Here is a 19,676-nt window from a genome sequence, read left to right on the forward strand (position 1 = left end):
TCTTTTCTCAGAAAGATCCTTGAGAATATATTCAAGCAAAACAAGGCAGAACAAGAAAGACAATGGATTCCAGGAAACCGTGGATCCAAATGAGGAAAAGAATAAAGGAAAGTGGAAAGTCTAAAGGCATCTCCTATACAGCTGGTAAAGAGAACAACCAAGCCAAACTGGAGAAGGAGGACTGATTCTCCAGGGAAAAGTCTTGCCAGCTTAAAAGAGAAGGGGGAAAAAAAAAGGACAGAAGGTTTGCTATTGTGAAGTTTAAAAAGATATAAGCACAGTATACTTTTCAACACCAAGAATAACTAAGAGAGTTCACTAGAAAAGTGCAGATTAAAAAAATCTGCACAAGAAATGCAACAAATTAAAATGTTACATGATTTTAGGCAATCAACAGAGTATAAAAAAATGAGAATTCATCTGACCTGGATGCTAATAACATTCTCCTTTAAGGGCCCAGGGAAAGCGACAAAGGACCGTGCTTTTTATCAAGAACTCTCCTCTACTATTTGATGTGCCACTTCCCGCAAATATTAAAGAAAAATTAAATTACGTATTAGGTATTTTAAAATACAGCATAGAATTATACACGGCAAAGAAAGAGAGAGAAAGAGAGAACTAACATTGAAGGTACATTTAATTATCATCTAAATCCTAAAAGGTGTTTAGTATAATTGCCGTTATACAGATGAGGTAAATTAACTGCCCACATTAGCACAGCTAAACGGGAGTGGAGCTGGAATCCCAAGCCAGGCAGCCTGGCTCTCCGCACACATCTAAGTTCCCTTCTGTGGCTGACTGGAGTTTCTTCCAGCTTGCAAGTCTAGAACGCCTTAGTTCTGCTTGCCTAGGTTGTCAACCCGGACGTTTTCAGTTGTCGGAGTCTGGCAGAAGCTACTGGAATAATGCAGGGGTCAAAGGCCCATTACGCCCCGCTGGTGAAATGCTGCTGCTCCACAGATCCTGGCAACAAATATTTACTCTTCTGGAGGCTGCGACATGAGCTTCGGGGAGGGCAGGTAACACGGTCCTAAGAGGAGCCTCCCGGAGCGGCGCCCAGCTCGCAGCCGCCGGTCCTCAGACCCTTCTAGGCTTTCTAGCGGACCAGCGCCCTCCTCCAGCCTCCCAGCATCCACCTACCTGAGGCAGCTTCTGGCGTGAAACCTCAACCAAACTAAAAGTAAAGGAACCCTCTGGTCCTGGAAAACCACCGCCGCCTCCGAAGAAGGAACGCCTACAAGACTCGGCAAAATTCAAACTTCCCGCACCCAACTTCTGATTGGAGGTATTTTAACAAACACTTCCGGTAAAAGTGCCCGCCTCTTCCCCTGGTCGAGGCTTGCGATTGGTTCACTCCTTGCCCTATTTGAATTGATTGAAAGGTGAACGGGCCGTTCAAAGGGTGGGTGTGAGCGGAATCAATGGGCGCGTCCGCGACGCGATGTTGATGAGGGCGGAGCGGTGGGAGCCGTGGGGTCGGCTGGGAGAGGGCGTGGCCGGCGGTTGATCTGGGGCTACGCCTGAATCAGCCCTGGAGCTGCTAGGGCCTCGCGGGGATTCGAGAAAGGACAGAGGAACGGGACTTAGAGTTTGCAGAGCTTTTTAATATCCTTATTTAGTTACATAAATCCAGCAGAGCTTATTGGAATATTTCCTTCACTCGACGTTTTAAAGAAAGGGCTCATTACCACACCCAATTTCTCCTTACATCGTTTACTGTTACTTTTCAGCGTTACCAGCCTTTTTTTTTAGATAGAGGTAAAATTATCAAATACAGTGAAGAGCATAATTTTTTTAGTATATAATTTGATGAGTTTTGCTAAATGTAAACAGCTGTGTAACCACCACCCAATCAGGATGTGAAACATTTCCATTACTCAAGACTTCTCTTAAGCCCACTCCCAAATCTCCCACTGCTTAGACAATCACTCTTCTGATTTCTGTCACCTTAAAAACAGTAGTAGATATTCTTCCCTGTCTACCTTCTTTCTCTCAGTGTAATGTTTTCAAGGTCCATCCCTACTGTTACATGAATCAGCGGTTGTTTTTATTGCTGAAAAGTATTCCATTGAATAATTTGCTTATCCATTATCCTGTTAATAGATATTTGGATTGTTCTAATTTTTAGCTATTATGAGTAAAGTTGCTATAAACATTCTTGTATAAGTCTTTTTGTGGTCATGTTTTATTTCTCTTGGAGAATGTAGGTGTGGAGTTTTTTTTTTTTTTAACTGAGTTCTAATTAACATATAGTATTAGTTTCAGGTGTACACCATAGTGATGCAATATTTTTGTACATTATGAAATCACCACAATAAATCCTGTTACCATCAGTCACCATACAAAGTTGTTACAATATTTGCCATATTTTGTGACATTTGTTTTATAGCTGAAAGTTTTTACCTCTTAATCCCCTTCACCTATTTGGTCCTTCCCTCTGCCCCCCACTCCCTCCCCTGGCAACCAACAATTTGTTTTCTGTATCTGTGAGTCTGTTTCTGTTTAGTTTTGATTGTTGGTTTATTTTGTTTTTTAGATTCCACATATGCTTGAAATCATATGATATTTGTTTTTCTCTGCCTGACTTATTTCACTTAGCATGTTACCCTCCAGGTCCATCCATGTTGCCACAAATGGAAATATTTCATTCTTTTTTAATAGTTGAGTAATATTCCATTGTATATAAATATATGTACACTTTATTATACCACCCTCTTATCCAGCAATGGACATTTAGGTTGCTTCCATATTTTGGCCATTGTAAATATTGCTGCAATGAACATAGCGGTACATATTTTTTTTGAATTGTGTTTTCATTTTCTACAGAGAAATACACTGAAGTGGATTTACTGTTTTCCATATTGTCTGTATCAATTTACGTTTCCACCAACAGTGCAAAAGTGTTCCCCTTTCTCTACATCCTTGCCAACACTTATTGTTTCTTGTCTTTTTGATAATAGCCATTCTGACAGGTGTGAGGTTGTGGTTTTGATTTGTATTTCTCTGATGATAAGAGATGCTGAGCACCTTTTCCTGTGTCTGTTGGCCATCTATATGTCTTCTTTGGAAAAATGTCTATTCAAATCCTCTTTTTTAATCAGGTTGTTTGTCTTTTTTGATATTGAGTTTTATGAGTTCTTTGTATATTTTGCCTATCAATGCCGTTTTGGATATATCTTTTGCAAATATCTTCTCCCATTCAGTATGTTGCCTTTCTGATTTGTTGGTGGTTTCCTTCACTGTGCAAAAGATTTTTAGTTTGCTTTGTTGTGCTTGCCTGAGGAGACATATTCAAAAAAATATTGCTAAGACTAATGTCAAAGAGGTTACTGCCTATGTTTTCTTCAAGGAGTTTTGTGGTTTCAGATCTTACATTGATGTCTATTCTGAGTTTGTTTTTGTATGCAGTGTAAGAAAGTGGCCCAATTTTATTCTTTTGTATGTAGTTGTCCAATTTTCCCAACACCATTTATTCAGGAGACTATCTTTTCCCCTTTGTTGTTTCCCATTCTTGCCTCCTTTGTCATAAATTAATTGACCATATAAGCATGGGTTTATCTCTGGGCTCTCTCTTCTGTTCCATTGATCTATGTGTCTGTTTTTGTGCCAGTACCATACTATTTTGTTTACTGCAACTTTGTAGTGTAGTTTCAAGCCTGAGAGTGTGATACCTCCAGGTTTGTTCTTCTTTTTCAAGATTGCTTTGGCTATCTCTTGGCTTTGAATAAAGTTGCTATAAACATTCTTTTACAAGTCTGTGGGCATGTTTTATTTCTCTTGGGGAAATATAGATGTAGAATTTCTGGGTCATTCAGGGTATACTTAACTTTATAAAAAATTGCCAAGCAGTTTTCCGAACTGGTTGCACTGTTTTACATTCTCACTAGTGATGTATAAGAGCTCACATTGTTCCACATGCTTGCCAAGTTTTGGAGTTGTCACTCTTTAGTTTGAGCCCTCTAGTGGGTGTAAAATGGTATCTTATTTTAATTTTGTAGCTCCCCATGACTAACGATGATGAGCATCTTTTCATGTTCTTATTAACTACTTTTATATCTTATTTTGTGAAATGCCTGTTCAGGTCTTTTGCCTATGTTTTTAAAATTGAGGGTTATCTTTTAAAATTTGGTTGTCTTTTTAGTATTCAGTTGTAGCAGTTCTATCTATTCTGGGTACAAGTCATTTTTCAGATATTAGTATTTTGAGTATATTTTCCCAGTCTGTAGGTTGACTTTTTAAAATAATAAATCTTTAATTTTATTTCATTTTATTTACTTATTTATTTTGTTTTTTATTTTTTGGCTGCATTGAGTCTTTGTTGCTGCAAGTGGGCTTTCTCTCTAGCTGTGGCGAGCGGGGCCTACTCTTCATTGCAGTGTGCAGGCTTCTCAGTGCAGTGACTTCTCTTGTTGCAGAGCAGGGCTCTAGGCATGTGGGCTTCAGTAGTTGCAGCACACAAGCTCAGTAGTAGTGGCACACAGGCCCTAGAGCAAGTAGGCTTCTGTAGTTGTGGTGCATGGGCTCAGTAGTTGTGGCTCAAGGGCTTGGTCACTCCATGGCAGGATTTTCCCACACCAGGGATGGAACCTGTGTCCCCTGCATTGGCAGGTGGATTCCTAACCACTATGACACCAAGGAAGTCCCTAAACATTTAATTTTTGGATAGCTCTAGATTAACAGAAAAATTACAAAGTAAGTTCCCATATGCCCCACATCCATTTCCCCCTGTTACATTAGTATGGTTTATTTGTTACAATTAATGAACTGATACCAATACATTATTATTAACTAAAGTCCATACTTTATTCAGATTTCCTTAATTTTTACCCACTGATCTTTTTCTGTTCCAAGATACCACATTACATTTGGTCATCATGTTGCCTTGGGCTCCTTAGACTATGACAGTTTCTCAGACCTTTCTGTATTTTTGGTAACCTTGACAGTTTTGTAGAGTACGGGTCAGGTATTTTATAGACTGCCCCTTAATAGGAATCTGTCTGATGTTTTTCCTGTAATTAGACTGGGATTATGGGCTTTTGGGGAAAATGCCATAGAGGTGAAGTGCCATTCTCATCATATCACATCAAGAGTATACAGTATCAACATGATTTATTACTGTTAATGTTAACCTTGATTATTTGGTTGAGGTAGTTTGTCAGATTTCTCCAATGTAAAATTACTCTCTTTTCCCCTTTCCATACTGTACTCTTTGGAAGGAAGGAAGTATGGGCAGACCACGCTTAGGGACTGAGAATTTATGCTCCATCTTCTTGAGTACAATAAATAGGAACATAAACTATTTGAAATTATTCTGCATGGGAGATTTGTCTCTTCTCCCCCATTATTTGTTTGCACAAACACTTATATTAGTGGATATTTATTTTATACTTTGGGTTATATGCTAATACTACTTTATTTTGTTGCTCACATTGTTCAAATCTCAGCCATTGGTAGCTCCTTCAATTTGTTCCTCCATCACTTGGATATGTCCCCATTGTTGTGGGTGTTTTGTTTGTTGTTTGTTTTTGTTTATTTATTTTAGTATTACTTTACTTTCTGACTTTACAAGATGCTCCTGGTTCATCTTATTTTTTAAATTTTTATTTATTTTTTTATTTTATTTTTGGCTGCGTTGGGTCTTTGTTGCTGCACGTGGGCTTTATCTAGCTGTGGCAAGCTGGGGCTATGCTTTGTTGCAGTGTGCAGACTTCTCAGTGCAGTGGCTTCTCTGGTTGCAGAGCACGGGCTCTAGGCATTTGGGCTTCAGTAGTTGCAACACACAGGCTCAATGCTTGTGGCCTGTGAGCCCTAGAGCACAGGCTCAGAAGTTGTGGCTTACAGGATCAGTACTTGTGGCTTGCGGGCTCTAGAGTGCAGGCTCAGTAGTTGTGGTGCACGGGCTTAGTTCCTCTGTGGCATGTGAGATCTTCTCAAATCAGGGATTGAACCTGTGTCTCCTGCATTGGCAGGCAGCTTCTTAACCACTGTGCCACCAGGAAGTCCCTCCAGGTTCATCTTATATTTTCCTTGCCCCACTACTAGAATCAGCCACTTCCCTAAGGAGCACTGGTTCCTCTTCTTTGAGAATGGTACTAGAAACCACGATCTGGACAGTAGGTGTCCTCCTTGCTACTGGGGAGTTTCTCAGCTGACAGAGTGAAGAAATATACCTGTCTAGACTACATATGTGTACATATCTATAAATATTTCTATATGTAAACATCTGTACCTATATTAAGCTAATCATGAGTTCATGCTGATGTCTCCAACTCTAATTCATTACCACGTGGATCATTCTAGCCTCCTCCCCTTGCTTATCTGTAACATCCCATCCTAACAGTAGAAAACCTCACTCTGTTGCTTGCCTTTGCATTTTCTTAGCATCATTGGTGAGTAGAGGGTTTAAGTTTGATGAAGTCTAATTTATAACTTTTTTTTTATCTTTAGTGCTTTGTTTCCTCTCTGAGAACTATTTGCCTACCACAAGATCATAAAGTTATTCTCCTATGTTTTCTTTTAGAAACTTGATAGTTTTAGCTTTTATATTTAGGTCTGTGATCCATCTTGAATTAATTTGTGTGTGGTATCTTCAATCTTTTCTCACTTTTTAAATACATTCTCCAGCATCACGACGCTGGACAATGTATTAAATTGTCCCGTATGTATGGCTGTTTATGGGAAAAGATCCCCCTGCAAAGCCTCAGGTGATTTCTTTGAGTTAACTAGAGCTAAAACACTTTAGCGCATTAAGAAATATAAAGCAAAGCATAACACATGGAAGGACACAGCATTGCATGTTCAAACCATTCAGCAGCAAGGGTGAGATTGGCAGCCTTGGTGAGAATTGTTTCAGCTGAAGGATTGTGGCGGAAACCATATGGCAATGAATTAAAGCTTCATTAGGAATTACTGAAACACAGGAAGAGAGTTTGAGGAATTAGCAGTTTCAGTGATGGAAAGAACTTTGAAGATCAGTGACTTGTACAAGATCCCACAGCTAACTAAGTAGTAGAGTCAGGACTCAAACTGAGGTATTTTCATTTTCCTGGCTGGAAACATAGCTTGTTTCTCTGTTGTTGTGAGAATGGAAAAGAGCATAGGCTTTGTGGTCAAATGGATGGCATTTAAAATTGCCACTTCACATTGGCAAGTCTTCTGCACTTCTCTGAATCTCCATTTCCCTATCTACCTCTTAGGAAGGTTGGGAAAATTAAAAGAAATAATTAGTTCCAGTTCTGCTTCCTACCAAGATGCTGACAAAGTAAAATTACTAGCTCCTTTCCCCAAGATCAGTCTCAGAGGAGCTACAGAGAGGGAAAAACAAAAACAAAAAACCCCAAAACAACAAGTTACCTAGTAAGCACCCAAATACCAAGGAAATAGAAAATTCTAGGGCAACATGGCTGTTCTGAACTAGTGTTTATGGGATAATGCATATGGCATGGGGCATAAGGCAACGGAGGATAAAAATGGATAAAATAGGAAAGAAATTGGCTTTTGCATCATCTCTTGGGACAAACTACACCTGCTTCTATATAGCAGCAGGTACAGAGAGAAAAATAGAAATAGATATTTTAAGATGAGCAAATACCTTTGTAATATTTGTTGTTATTTAAAAACTGCTACGACCAAAGGAAAAGGAGAACATATATTTAAACTAACGTAGAATGAAACTCTCCAGATAATAAGAAGATATGGAAGGTAGAAGTGAAGGAAAAACAAAGATGTCATAAAATCCTTGTCTAATATAGCATTTTTTTAAGTAGAAAGCATAGAAAAGGTGAGATAAATTGAAATTACAAATTAAGATGATAAAGTTACAAATATATCAATAATGACAGTAAGTATAAATGGAGTAATCTCACCAGTCAGAAGATAGATAGGTGAAGGGGAAACTGAGACGAAGCGAGAGAGTAGCACAGACATATATATACTACCAACTGTAAAACAGTCAGTGGGAAGTTGTTGTATAACAAAGGGAGTCCAACTCGAGGATGGAAGATGCCTTAGAGGACTGGGGCGGGGAGGGTGGGGGGGACTCGAGGTGGGGGAGTCAAGGAAGGGAGGGAATACGGGGATATGTGTATAAAAACAGATGATTGAACCTGGTGTACCCCCCAAAAAAAAATAAAAAATAAATAAAAAATAAAAAAAAAGAAGATAAAGATAGGATTTTAGAAATCCAGATATATTCTGTTGAAAAGACATGTGTCCAAAGCACGTGGATATAAAGAGTACAAAATAAAAGGATGGTATATACTATGTCAGGCAAAAACTAACCAGAAGAAAGCTGATACATTGTTGGGGATGGAGAAGGTCATGGTGGAATGATGAAAATTTCAATTCACCAAGCTAGAGAAGTCTGAGAGGGGTGCATCTAATAAAAGAGTTTCACAGTAGATGAAGCAAATATTTACAGAGCTACAGAAAAAAAAAGGGATAAATCCACCATTATTGTGAGCAATTCAATACACCTCTCTCATTATTGATAGGCCAAACAGACACAATTTTAGCAAGGACATATAGAGGATGTGAACAAAACAATTAATAACTTGGCCAGGGACTTCCCTAGTGGCGCAGTGGTTAGGAATCCACCTGCCAAGGGACGGGACATTAGTTCCATCCCTGGTCTAGGAGCAACTAAGCCTGTGCGTCACAACTACTGAGCCCACATGCCTAGAGCCCGTGCACCACAACAAGAGAAGCCACCACACTGAGAAGCCCGAGCACCACAATGAAGAGTAGCCCCCCACTCGCCAGAATTAGAGAGAAAGCCTTCACAGCAATGAAGACCCAACACAACCAAAAGAAAAAAAAGAAAAAAAAACAAAACAAAAGAATAAATAAATAAAATAAAACAACTTGGCCAAACATCCAACAGAGAATACCTATTTTTCTCAAGCATACTTGGAACAGTTACAAATAATCATATATTAGGGGGGCTTCCTAGGTGGTGCAGTGGTTGAGAATCTGCCTGCCAATGCAGGGGACATGGGTTCGATCCCTGATCCAGGAAGATCCCACATGCTGCAGAGCAACTAAGCCCGTGCGCCACAACTGTTGAGCCTGCACTTTAGAGCCCATGAGCCACAACTATTGAGCCCATGTGCTGCAACTACTGAAGCCCACATGCCTAGAGCCCATGCTCCACAACAAGAGAAATCACGGTAATGAGCAGCCCGCGCTCCACAATGAAGAGTATCCCCCGCTCACCGAAACTAAAAGAAAGCCCGTGCACAGCAAAAAAGACCCAACACAGCCAATAAAATAAATAAATAAATTTATTTTTTAAAAAAATCATATATTAGGCCATGAAGAAAGCTTCAACAAATTTCAAACAAATATACAATGAAGTTAGTCACTGAGAACAAAAAGATAAATTAAAAATCCCTGTTAAATATTTCTTGCCTGAAGAAGAATTTATGATGGAAAATTTAAAATGCCTAAAACTAAATGACAATGAAAAGAATACAAATCAAAATTTGTGAGATAATGCAAAATAGATATTTAAGGGAAATCTCGAGCCTTAAATGCTTATATTAGAAAAGAAAAAGTCTCCTGGATAATTCTAGTGTATAATTACAACACATCTGTTTATCCATTCATAAGCTGATGGATATTTGGGTTGTTTCCACTTTTGGGCTATTATCAATAATGCTGCTAAAAATATTCATACACACAAGTTTTAGTATAGACATTTGTTTTCATTTCTCTTGGGTGGATACATACAGGTGGAATTTCTGAGTTATATGGTAATTTCAGGTTTAACTTTTTGAGGAACTGCCCAACTATTTCCAAAGGGGCTGCACCATTTTACATTCTCAGCTCACACTAGATGATTTTACAAACAGCTTTATTGACATATACTTGATATACAATGAAATGCACTTATATAAAGTATACAATTTAAGTTTTTTTAAAGATTTATTTTATTGTTTTATTTATTTATTTAATTTTTGGCTGCATTGCATCTTTGTTGCTGTGCACGGGCTTTCTCTAGTTGTGCTTCGCTACATTGCGTGGGTTTCTCCTTATCGTGGCTTCTCTTGTTTCTGAGCGTGGGCTCCGCGCATGCGGGCCTCAACAGCTGAGGCGCGTGGGCTCTAGAGCGCAGGCTCAGCAGTTGTGGTGCAGGTGCTCAGTTGCTCAGCGGCGTGTGGGATCTTCCCGAACGAGAGATCAAGCCAGTGTCCCCCACATTGGCAGGTGGATTCTTGACCACTGTGCCACCAGGGAAGCCTGAGATTTAAGTTTTGACAAATGTATACACCTGTGAAACCATCACCACAATCAATATAATGAACATATTCACCACCTCAGAACTCTCCTTTTGCCCCTTTGAAATTCATCCTTCCCACCGCACCCCCCCACCCCACTCCCTATTATCCCCAAGCAACCACTGATCTACTTTCTGTCACTGTAGTTTAGTTTGCATTTTCTAGAATTTTACATAAATGGAATCATACAGTAAAAGAAAAAAGAAAAAGAAAAGCAAAAAGTCTCAAAATTAATAAGCTATGTATCCCTCTTAAGAAGGTAGAAAAATAAGAGTAATGTCAAAAAAATAGAAAGAAACAATAAAGGAAAGAAAGGAAAGCAGTGAAATAGCAAGATACAATAAGAAAATCAACCAAGTTAAAACTTAATTCTTTGAAAAAATTAAAATAGATGAAACTCTAGCAAGACCGATTCAAAAAGACAAATATTATCATGAATGAGGGCACACAAAGGGGACAATACACGTTATCTATTGCTATGTAACAAATTATCCTAAAATTTGTAGAATACAATGAAAACAGTATTATTTGATCTTGATTCAATGGGTCAGGAATTCCAGCAGATATCAGTGGGACAGTTCATCTCTGCTTCATGTCTGCGGTCACAGCTGGGATGGCTTGGTTAGGTCCTGGCGGGGATGGATAGGGCTCTCTCTTCTCATTCTCTCATCTCCTTCTCCCAATAGAGCAAGAGGATTCAAGATGGTCTCACCCACCTGTGTGGGACCTTCTTACTGACCATCAACTGGGGCCACTCTTTCTACACACTTAGTCTCTTATTCTCCAGCAGATTCTCCATTTGGCCTCTTTCTCCAGCAGGCTATTTTGCACTTCTGTACTTGGCAGCTGAATTCCTTCTCAGCATATGTGGAAGACCTCTTAAGACCTGGGTTTGTAAGTCCAAGAATGTTACCTCTACCTCATCCTATTGGTCAAAGAAAGTCACAAGGCCAGCCTAGATTCAAGGAGTTTCAGTCTTATAGGAGGGGTAGCAGAGTCGTGTTCAAAGAGGGATGGGCACAGGAAGAAATGATTCATTGGGGGCCATTTTTAGCAATCCATAGTAGAGGCATAATTACATATAAAGTTCTAAAAAGATAAGAAGAGAATAAGAAGACCAATATGCCAATTCTGAGAACTTAGATTAATGAATAAATTCAATAGAAAGCTTAAATCATCCTATAACCAATTAAAGAAGTTAAAACTGTGGTTACCTATGTTCCCATAAAGAAAACAGCAGGCCCAAATGGTTTTACAAATAAGTTCTAACAGATTCCTCCTTCAACTGAGTTCATGGTAAATTCAATAAAAGGAAGAAAGTTTGTATACAGAATGCCATCTTCCTAACTAAAAATAAAATCAAGAACCTCTAAGTTTCCCACTGTAAGTGGTGGCAGCTTATCTTTGCAGCACTGACTTAATCTCCCTGAAATTTACCACCCCTTAGGGATCTTTAGCCCACATGGTCAGTCCATTGATTACTTGCAACTGAAACAAGTCTGGTATATTTCAACCAGGACTTTGGTTTAAATGCTAGGGTATTATGAAAGGAAAATACCTGTCATGCTGTATTTCTTAAACATTTTCCATTGTATAGATCCGATGGAAAAAGAGAGTTCATAGTATCTCCAGTGGTCTAAACAGGCAACCCAAAGTGGTCCATCTCATTCTAAAATTGTCAAACTCTCACATTTTTCCTTAAAAATCATCTTGATGCATTTTTCTTCATAAAATGTGAAATCTATATAGAATTTTTTAGTATTTTATTTCCAAAATTTTCAACAAAGGTAGATGCTCCAAGAGGAAGCCCCATAATTTTCCTGTGATTAGGTGTTTTCCAGTGTGCAAAGCACAGGAGATAATCTGATTTGTTACAGATCTGGCACAAACCCAAGGGAACCCAGAAATAAAGAGATCTTGCATAATTTTCCCCTCTTTGATTTCTTGTCTCCCGTCATATTTGGGGCATGTCTTTTAAGCCCACCACCCAGAGTTGCTCCTACAGGTCTAGGCAAGACCTGTCTACTTTTCTAGAGCTGACCTGCATAGTTGTAGTTTCCTGGTAGAAGAGCTGCTTCTTTCTGGGGTGTGTGGGATGATCTCATTCAGAGAAGGCGGTCTAAACAGAGATGTGACTTTAGTCTTTCAATTTCAACAGGGTAATCATACTGTGGTACAACATAGCAACCTCAATACTTAATTGAGACAAATGTATATATGTAGTCAGGGGAGAGGGGTTCAGGTGTGTAGTATCATCTCATTTCATTATAGTAAGATGGAAAATTCCTGGCCAAGAGTTAAAGCTGGATTTCAGTCTTTTTTTTTTTTCCCCCAAATTTTTATTTATTTATTTAGCTGCACTGGGTTTTAGTTGCAGCACAAGGGATCTTTGTTGTAGCATGCGGGATCTTTAGTTGTGGCATATGGACTCTTAGTTGTGGCATATGGACTCTTAGTTGCAGCATGTGGGCTCTGGTTCCCTGACCAGGGATTGAACCAGGGCCCCCTGCATTGGGAGCCACTGGACCACCAGAGGAGTCCCTGGATTTCAGTCTTGATCATACCAGTTATTACATGTTTATTTTGGGGCAAATCGTTGCTGTGAACCTTAGTTTTCCCATATACAAACCATGGGAATGATATCTATCTACATACATACTTGATAGGATTGTGTTAAGGATGAAATGAAAATAATACATGTGAAAATGTTCTGAAAACTGTAAAGCTCTGTATAGATAAAACCTGCTGTTGTTGTTAAAGTATTTTTAATTGGGAAAAAGAATGAAATGGTGTTTATAAATAACTTACACTATTTTTTGAAAATTACTAATTAGGCTCTCCTGATAGAAGGTCTTTGGAAAATATATGTTTCCTAACAGTGATTGTCTGGGGGTAATTGTTCCTTTTAACAAATTCATAAGTCATGCCAGTAGTTTCAACAAATAAGATAGGACTAGAAGAAGGTAGTGAGAATCTCTGAACAAAAGGAGTTATTGGATTTCTATGGAATTTTATTTATCTATGTAATAGTTAAGCATTTCTAGGTTAAACTATGTAATGAAATTGGCAAAGACAGCCAGTTCTTTTAGTTGAGACTTTTACCATCAGAAGGACACATTTTTCCCAGTTTAAGAAACATTTTAAGTTAATAAGTATGCAGGTCTGCAAAATTATTATCCTTTCTATAAACTTTAACTGTGAGACACTTATACATTCAACCTAACATAATGATGACCTAAGTTCAGAATGGTATCTCAGTACTGAAAATTAATGAATCAGCAGTTATTGTAATTGTAGAAACCCTGAAATAAAAAAAAACTGTCAAGAAAGAGGTTATAGAAAAGAGGTCATGGTGCCACTTAAAAATATATCAGAATTCTCTTAGTATGTATTCTAGGGCAGATAGATATGCATGTTCCTAGAAGAAGGAATGCTGTAAATAAATCGGTAATTTTCTATGTGGCAGGGAAATTATGCCAAGATCATATTTAAAACAATGAATTCAGGTGTATGGATGGAGAATTATTTTTACATAACTGGTGACACTATAAATTAATATAATTTTTGGAGGGAAAGCATTTTGGCAGTATGTGCCAAGAACCATGAAAACTTCAGAGACTTTTTGACCCCAAAATGCCATATCTGATGATTTACCATAAAATCATATGCCTGAAGATGTTCACCAGTTTCCTGACAATGAAAAACCTGAAGCTATTTAAATGTCAACAATAGGGGAATGGGTTAGTAAGAGTCTAATCTACATGATGGCATATTATGCAATCACTAAATACGTAAGTGTGAAAGCCAAATAATCACATAGAAAAGTGCACAGGGGAATTTCCTGGCAGTCCAGTGGTTAGGACTGCACGCTTTCACTGCCAAAGGCCCAGGTTCCATCCCTGGTCGGGGCATTAAGATCCCACAAGCTGCTCAGCATGGCCAGAAAAAAAAAAAAAAAAAAAAAAAAAGGAGCCTAGGGCATAGTGTTAGTGTTCAATGTAATGTACCAATGCTTATTTGCTGTTGAAAAAAATGAACAGGAATATCCCAATTATAATAGCCATGTTAAAGTGGAGATAGAGAAGACTGTTTTCTTTCCTTTCTGCTTCAAAATGTTTAATAGTAAGATGCTGTTACTTTACAATCATAAATGTGTTAAATTGCTACCATAAGGTCAATCTTAAGAAAGATCACAATGACTGTAAATCTTGCATGTGTTCAATGGTTGTTTGGAGACTTGGGGATTATAAGATCTTAACATGTTTACATTGGAAAGTGGGGCATTTACTTCTCTATTGCATATAGCTTTTAAAAAAAATTTTTTTTAAGATTTTATTTTATTTTTTATTTTTTGGCTGTGTTGGATCTTCGTTGCTGTGCATGGGCTTTCTCTAGTTGTGGCAAGTGGGGGCTACTCTTCGTTGCGGTGCATGGGCCTCTCATTGTGGTGGCTTCTCTTGTTGCGGAGCTCGGGGTCTAGGCCCAAGAGCTTCAGTAGTTGTAGTGCACAGGCTTAGTTGCTCTGCGGCATGTGGGATCTTCCCGGACCAGGGCTTGAACCTGTGTCCCCTGCATTGGCAGGAGGATTCTTAACCACTGCGCCACCATGGAAACCTGCATATAGCTTCCCCTCCACCCCCCAATGGCCACAGGGTGCAGCATGCAGGATCTTAGTTCCCCCAGAGATCGAACCTGCGCCCCATCCCCCCACCCTCGCATTGGGACTGCAGAGGCTTACCAATGGGCCACAGGGAAGTCCAAATATAGTGATTTTTATGCAGTTTTTAATACTCTAAAAGGGTATTAATCAAATGGTAAAAAGTAGTGGAATGGTGGGGTGGAACCCACAAATCCACAAGTAACCAAATTGTAGCATTAATTCATATTTATTCATTTACCTATTTTTTAAAATCAGTTATAGGACCTAACTTAGGGACTTCCCCTGGAGGTCCAGTGGTTAAGAATCTGTGCTTCCACTGCAGGGGGCACAGGTTTGATCCCTGGTCAGGGAACTAAGATCCCACATGCCACACAGTGTGGACAAAAAGTTAAAAAAAAAAAAGTCTGCATTCATGTTTTGGGACTTCCCTCATGGCGCAGTGGTTAAGAATCCACCTGCCAATGCAGGGGACGTGGGTTTCATCCCTGGTCTGAGAAGATCCCACATCGCGGAGTAATGAAGCCTGAATTCCACAACTTTTGAGTCTGAGCTCCAGAGCCAGTGAGCAACAACTACTGAAGCCCTCGGGCCTAGAGCCTGTACTCCACAACAAGAGAAGCCACCACAAGGAAGATTAGCCCCCACTCGCCACAACTAGAGAAAGCCCAAGCACAGCAAGGAAGACCCAATGCAGCCAAAAATAAATACATACATACATAAATAAATAATTTTTAAAAAGAACCTAACTTAGATAACTCATTATCTAATTTTTAATTCTTTTTGTGGAGTTTAATTCAACATTCATTGAGCCCTAAGTACTATGTACTGTGTTTAATCTTACCAACAACCTAAATAAATAAGATACAGTTCTTGTCCTCAAATAGTTCCTCTAATGGTGAATTTGTAAACAAACACCTTATCTTAAATCCAGAGGTGCTTTGGTGACCCCATTTGGCGGTAATCAACTTTTTAATCTAAGCAATTACTTAATCAGCTAACCAGCAACTGCTTAAATGCCTGCTATTAACGACTAAACTAAAATTAGTGAAATTTTAATGAACACTAATAACCTCTAAACATAGTACTATTTTCAGTCTTTTAAATGATATTTTTATACTTTATAATAAACATCTTTTAAATGAGTACAGTCTCATTTGGATACTGGTGAATTGTGTCCTCCATAAAAATCTCCAAACAATTCTTCTAAGAAGAGGATTCTGTTGCTATCTGGATCAATAGCTTTATCAATGAGGCTTTTTAAAATATTCACATAAAAAAATAAATGAAATGAGAAAGTACCATCAAAGTAATAAGTTTAAAAAAAAAACAGAATACAAACTATAGTATAGTTTTAATCCAGTTTTAGAAAACGAAAATACTTATATCTAACTGTAATAATTGCTAATAGGTAATAAGATCTAGCTTTGTGCCAGGCAGTGTTCTGCAAGTGCTTTACACATTTAATCCTCACAAGAACCCTATAAGGTAGTCAAGGTTAGGAAACTGAGATACAGAGAGTATAAGTAATTTGCCTTAGGACTTCCCTGCTGGCTCAGTGGTTAAGAATCTGTCTGCCAGTGCAGGGGACATGGGTTCCATCCCTGGTCCGGGAAGATCCCACATGCCGCAGAGCAACTAAGCCTGTGCGCCACAACTACTGAGCCTGCACTCTAGAGTCAGTGCTCCTCAACAAAAGAAGCCATAGCAGGCCTTGCAGACGCTGCCACCCCGGAGCCACCCGTGCAGCCTAGCCGTGGTCAACCCCACCGTGTTCTTTGACATCGCCGTGGGCGGCGAGCCCTTGGGCCACGTCTCCTTGGAGCTGTTTGCAGACGAAGTTCCAAAGACAGCAGAAAACTTCTGTGCTCTGAGCACTGGGGAGAAAGGCTTTGGTTATAAAGGTCCCTGCTTTCACAGAATTCCAGGATTTATGTGCCAGGGTGGTGACCTCACACGCCATAAGAGCACTGGTGGCAGGTCCACCTATGGGGAGAAATTTGATGATGAGATCTTCCTCCTGAAGCATACGGATCCTGGCAAATCTTGTCCACGGCAAATGCTGGCCCCAACACAAGTGGTTCCCAATTTTTCATCTGCAGTGCCAAGACTGAGCGGTTGGATGGCAAGCATGTGGTCTTTGACAAGGTGAAAGAGGGCATGAAAGTCGTAGAAGCCATAGAGCGCTTTGGGTCCAGGAACGGCAAGACCAGCAAGAAGATCACCATTGCTGACTGTGGATAAATCTAATAAATTTGACTTGTGTTTTATCTTAACCACCAGACCATTCCTTCTGTAGCTCAGGAGAGCACCCCTTCACCCCCACCTGCTTAAAATATCCTATAATCTTTGTGCTCTCACTGCAGTTCTTTGGGTTCCATATTTTCCTTCTTCCCCTCCAAGTTTAGCTGAATTGAAAAGTTTATGATTATGAAATAAAAACTAAACAACAGTTAAAAAAAAAAAAAAAGAAGCCATAGCAATGAGAAGCCCATGCACCACAACGAAGAGTAGCCCTTACTCTCCGCAACTAGAGAAAGCCCGCGTGCAGCAATGAAGACCCAATGCAGCCAAATAAATTAATTAATTTAGTTAAATTTTTTTTAAAAAGTCTAGGAAAAGATGTAATTTGCCTTAAAGTAACCTCCTCCAGATCACACATAGAAAGTAGACAAAGAAAAATATTTGAAGGAAATATCAAAATTTTAATAGTTCTTAGGTCTACAGAATGTAATGATAGATAATTTTCATTTTCTTCTTTGGTTATGTATTTTCCTAATTTTTTCTAAAATGAATCTAAATTGTTTTATAGTCACAAGATTATTTAAAAATAAAATATTCAAGTTTTAAATCAATAAAATTGCTCAAAAAATAGTAAATAGAGTCCTATAAGTCAATATATTTTAATAAGCATGCAAAGAGCGTTAGCATTGACTGATGACTTTTTCTTGTAGCTTGAGTGGGAAAATGAAATGACTTAGGAAGTGCATTGATAAAATCAGAACATTTCTTTCAGTGAGTGTAAAAATCCTTAAGCTTGCATTTGGGGTCTATTTCATGCACACACCCTCCCATAGGAACACATTCTATTTAAACTATGCACAAAACTTTTCCTGAATGAATCTAATATGTACCTATTAATCCAATTCTGATCTAAAAAACAAGAGCATTGCAGAATCAGCAGGACTGCTACAGTATCTGGTCTTTGACTTCAAGTCCCCCCTTTAAAGCCACACCACTGACCCATACCTGAAGGGATAGCACTTCTTAGTGCCTTGACTACTTGGCTATAGATTTGAGTCCACACTTCTCTGCCTTCAGTGTTTATGCCCTTTCTAGAACACGAGGCTGCCTCTCAAAATGATCTACCACATGGTTTTTCTTTGGTTTCTTTTATTCTGAAAAATTAAAGATGTTCATGCAACACTGAAGCAAATATCAATGTACATTTCAGAAAATGTGCTGATTAAAATTAGTTACCCAATGATTCATCATTAGCCAAAGGCAGAACTGAAACATGACTGTGGGTGTACTTTTACCTCTATTAAATCATCACAGGGTACATGTCTGGTCCCTGGGAATGAGATGAGAAATGGCCCTATCCTAACAGATGGATACAGAGAAGGCTGCCCAGAGTCTGCCAAAACTCTTTAATGCTGACTCCCGGTACTTCTAATTATTTCTGTCCCAAGGAACCTGTGGTATGTCTTACTGGTAACAGCAGATAATTTCAGGGAAGAAGTTTGAAGAACTTCTTTATAGTTCCTTTACACTGTTAGGGATGTACTTGGAAGATGTAGAAGATGATGTTTCTATTTCACAATAATGATAGAATCCCTGCAAACATGAGGGAACAGAGCTGATCAGCAACCCTGAGCTTCGATTTAGGGTAGCCTGGCTTGCCCTGCAGCTAAAGAGAAAAACTGGAATCCAAGAAAATTGTGAATTTTTTTAATTTGTAAATTTGAACTTTACTTGTAAATTTGAATTTACAAACTGGTACTTGATACAGTTATTGGAAAACTCTTAACAATGTTTGTAACAACTTGGATCTGTGAGTACAATTTTTCAACTGTAAATTTTATGACAACTAAATACAGATCAACTATTTCAATGAAAATATAAAAGCCAAAATTGAGATCTGCTGTCCTGGATTTTGGAGACTTGGTATGACTAAAAGAAAGTGAGATGTCTAATTTTACATTTTTTTAATATTGATTCTGTGTTGAAATAATATTTTGGAAAAATTGTGCATCTATTGAGTTAAATTATATTACTAAACTTAATTTCACCTGTTTTTTAAATTTATTTTATTTTATTTTTTCGGGGAAGAGCTTTATTGCTTCCAGGATGGCTGCCCAGGATGGCTGCCACAGCCTGGGTGAGGCCCTTGAGCCTCACTTCCCTCTGGTCCAGGTCCAAGGACCTGGTAGACCCATTGCTGAGACCCAGAACCACTGCCAAGTTGGTCACTCCAGGCCTGGGACACAGTCCTAGAGGTTGGCTATAGCTGGGGTTGGGGTGGGGGCATTCCCTTCAAGCTGGGCCAGCCCTCACTTCCCGGCCTCTAAAGTTCTCTCTGCTCAAGCCCAGGGCTGTCTTGTTGGCTTAAAGGATGGCTCCACGGTTTACCTGTGGGACAGCTGGACACTGCCGAGTGAGAATATGCCATCTGGTCCCCGAGAAAAGCCAGACAGTGTCATGAGCCGGAGGGGACTGGCTTGAGACCCTGCCTACTGCCC

General features: G+C 39.1%; 1 protein-coding gene and 1 pseudogene across 1 annotated transcript in view; one reads left to right on the forward strand and one right to left on the reverse strand.

Annotated features, from left to right (window-relative positions):
• Window positions 1–1,229, reverse strand: part of DLGAP5 (DLG associated protein 5) — a 47,980-nt gene extending 46,751 nt beyond the window's left edge. Inside the window, exon 1 of the mRNA XM_057731876.1 lies at window positions 1,141–1,229. The gene's annotated coding sequence lies outside the window, so the exon portion shown is untranslated. The remainder of the gene's footprint in view (window positions 1–1,140) is intronic.
• LOC130851959 (peptidyl-prolyl cis-trans isomerase A-like) lies at window positions 1,000–17,243 on the forward strand (annotated as a pseudogene).
• Window positions 17,244–19,676: the final 2,433 nt, after the last annotated feature.

Source organism: Hippopotamus amphibius, chromosome 4, assembly GCF_030028045.1.
Source record: "Hippopotamus amphibius kiboko isolate mHipAmp2 chromosome 4, mHipAmp2.hap2, whole genome shotgun sequence".
Taxonomy (NCBI): Eukaryota; Metazoa; Chordata; class Mammalia; order Artiodactyla; family Hippopotamidae; genus Hippopotamus; species Hippopotamus amphibius.